This window comes from Helianthus annuus, chromosome 11 (assembly GCF_002127325.2).
Source record: "Helianthus annuus cultivar XRQ/B chromosome 11, HanXRQr2.0-SUNRISE, whole genome shotgun sequence".
NCBI classification, from domain to species: Eukaryota; Viridiplantae; Streptophyta; class Magnoliopsida; order Asterales; family Asteraceae; genus Helianthus; species Helianthus annuus.
This window is the reverse complement of record NC_035443.2, coordinates 164,232,136-164,235,557: the sequence shown is the minus strand read 5'-3', so window position 1 is coordinate 164,235,557 and position 3,422 is coordinate 164,232,136. Positions and strand designations below refer to the sequence as shown.

General features: G+C 36.2%; 1 long non-coding RNA gene across 1 annotated transcript; it reads right to left on the bottom strand.

The window, feature by feature from the left end:
• Window positions 1-320: 320 nt before the first annotated feature.
• On the bottom strand, window positions 321-2,165 carry LOC110941513. The gene is made up of 4 exons (XR_002594133.2): window positions 2,100-2,165; window positions 1,660-1,782; window positions 649-743; window positions 321-545 (listed from the first exon to the last, which is right to left on the bottom strand). It is a non-coding gene; the product is annotated as an uncharacterized LOC110941513 (long non-coding RNA).
• Between the last annotated feature and the right edge of the window lie 1,257 nt (window positions 2,166-3,422).

Below are 3,422 nucleotides of genomic sequence, written 5' to 3'. Positions count from 1 at the left end.
ACTAGATTATCTTCATTATTCTTTATGATTGTAATTGATGATTGATACTTTGTATTGACTATATTGTTATTGAGTTTGGATAAATATGTTAAAGTACACAATTTCGCTATTAATGATATTTGTATTATTATTGTTTTGGTGTATTTTTAATGGAACTAGTTGTATACCCGCGCGCATTGCGGCGCGTTAAACCGGTTTTTTATCCATGTGCGAAACCAAATCACTCGGTTTGATATCATAACATGATCTAAGAGATAAAATACATCGAGACGAAGATAAAAATATACTTTTTGGAGAAAAAAAATAATTGGTAACCAGGGAATTCGCCATGGAGACAACATCGTTCACAGATTTTAACTATTGCAGTGGAACCTAAAGAGGGGTTACTTCCTTCAAGCTCTCATGCAGTTAAATACAAATTAAGCTACTAACATATTTGTACCAAACGGGATCAAACTGTCCAATCATACTAACATTAGCACCACCAACAATAGCTTCCATGAAATCTCAGGGCCAAATCTTGTAACGGCACCAAGATTGTTCACCTAACTTGAAGGTAATGCCATGGCAACATTAGAGCCTTGCTTTCACAATATTCAAATACATAAAGAAAGCTATGTATAGCCAACAATTTTTTTTGTTACTCACCAGCCTTGGCGTTCCACCTCCACCATCAATGATGCTCAATGTGTTGCTAGCTTTGTTAGGTATAATATGAACTAAGCTCTCAATACGAATCTTGTCTAAAGCATATAAAAAGGTTAATGATAGATGATAACATCTAGTAACAAAACAAAAATCACTATTTTTCGATAAACAGTCCATTTTATTTAATGAAGTCGATGATCCACATTACCTTCCTGACTGTTAAATAACATGATTATGGTTAAAAAGGAATGTGCTTTAGTAAGGGATTATGATGTAAAAACCAATATTTAAATATCTTAAGTTTCAAACTTGCTCCAACCCGATCCGGAAATACCCCGGACCATTCATTCTTTGTGCGTCTAGTGAAATGAGAAGTTTGGTTACTGACCCACTTGCATCCATTTCACTTCCAGCAATTGTATTAAAGAAGATTATGCTTTAAGAACATAGATTTAACGATCTTTAGTTTGAAACCCTACCCGACCTGTTTAGACCCCTAGGGACCATCCATATTTAAACATCTAGTGAAATGTTTGGTTGGGTTACCAACCCACTTGCATCCAAGCAATTGTATTAAAAAGGATTATACCTTAAAACATAAATTTAAGGATCGTGAGTGTGAAACCTAACCCGACCTGTTAACGCCCCTAGGGAAGATCCATTTTTGCACCTCTAGTGAAGTATTAAGTTTGATTAGTTGCTTGCATCCATTTCATTTATAGAGATCATATTAAAAAGGAATTATGCATTAAAAACCTAGATTTAAGAATTTTTTAGTATGAAACCCAACCCGTTAATACCCCTTGGGACCGCCCATTTTTGCATCGCTAGTGAAATGGCAAGTTTGGTTACTGACCTGCTAGCACCATTTCACCTCTGGCAATTATATTTAAAAAGACTATGCTTTAAAAAACCTATATTTAAGGATCTTCAGTTTCAAACCCAACCCGGCCCGTTAACCCAACTGGCCTTTTTTGCACCTGAATCGAAATGGGTAGTTTGGTTACTGACCTGCTTACATACGCTTCAACTCTGGCCCACGGGATTCAGCTGAGAAAGTTGACCTAATTCACTTCCCATTAACAAAACTGCAGGTAGTACCAGATCCAATTCTAGCTCTACTCGTAAGTCATTCTGTAAAAAGCCTATATTACCCTTAAGAAAACCAGAACTACCATGATAAAAAAACATGCTAATGGAAAGGCCTAAACTTTCAAAAGATCTAAATGAATTGCCGATCCTGAATCAAGCATCTTGCTTACCCATCCTGACCTATTTTTTACTAAACCCATCCTAACCCAAACTCACCCTAATCCATACCCATCCTGACCCGATAACCAACCCAATCCAACCCACCCATTTTGCCACCTCTAGGTTTGATGTCATTACCCATGCCCACCAAATACCTATAAAGTGAGATTTATTAAATAAAAATTAGAAAATAAATTTACCTACAAAGCAACCATCCACATCCCACATACAGAAAAGCTTTGTGAACTCATTCATCATGCTAAGTGCTGACCAAATATGTTGTCCACTTGTACTTCCCTAAATTGTCCTCAACAATTAATTAATAAAAGAAGAAAAAAAGATAAAGTTTGTATTGTAATTTAATAAATTATGTGTATCATATGGCTGATAGAATCAAATATTTTTTAGAGTTGCTTAAAATATCTAATTTGTAACACTTAAGACAACCGTGACCTAAAAAGTGAAGATATATGAATGGTATATGATTATTTGACAGTCACAGAAGTGCTGGACGGTTGGTAAATATTGACTTTGACTATAAGGAAAAAGTGGCAAGCTTGTTGAGAACAACACAGGCAAAAGAGGGCCGAACAGGCAAATAAAAAACGCATACTTGGTTTGGTTCTAGGCTTTGACACCTCTTCTGAAGGACAATAGCACTAATGATAATGTTTGGCTTGTACTCCATTAAACCTGACTCAACTTCCTGGCAATTCAAGATTTCTAATGAACATTATTAGAAAGTTATAGGATTGGGTCGAAAGGAGTTCACTTTTGTGCGCGTCTAAATAGGTCACTGGGTTATCAACGAATTTCAAAGTTTCAACACTATAGCTATAGCTACTAAATCGAAAACTGCAAAAAAAGAAAACTTTATAAGTCATAAAGAGTATATGTACACGCATGCCAACCCAAGAACCAATATACTGGACGCTAAACCACGTCTACAAAGCTGAAATTCAAAAGAACTACAGTCAGTCAATAGCGAAACAATAGCATAACATTAATTTTTATCTATTATGAGGTTAATATGATACACAATGAAACTATTAATACCATCTGTTTTGATAGTTTAGGAATAAGATTTTTTATCAACTTCTCAAAAAAGGTGTATGACACAATAAATGGAAACAAAACGAATAGGCTCAGATATGTAATTGTGGAATTGGAACAAAATAGATCCGGGTTAAGCCATGGCTGCAAATTCACAGTTGCATAGTCACTGTATATATCAACTATGCCATTTGGATATTGCCCCGCCAAGGTACGACTCCGATCTTTGGTGTCCCGTTTTTTTTCTGATCATCACAGCCTATAAACAAATTTACAGAAAAACACTGTTACCAGAAAAATGACAACCACCACCACAGGTATCGCCACTACCGCCGCCATAGTAGCAGCGTAAGCACCAAAACCAAAGCGACTCAGGTAACCATTGTTGTACCATCATCGTCACCAGAGTAGTCGCAAAATACATCACGGCGAAACCCTAGCCACAGTTAGAGGGTGACTGGTCAGAAACA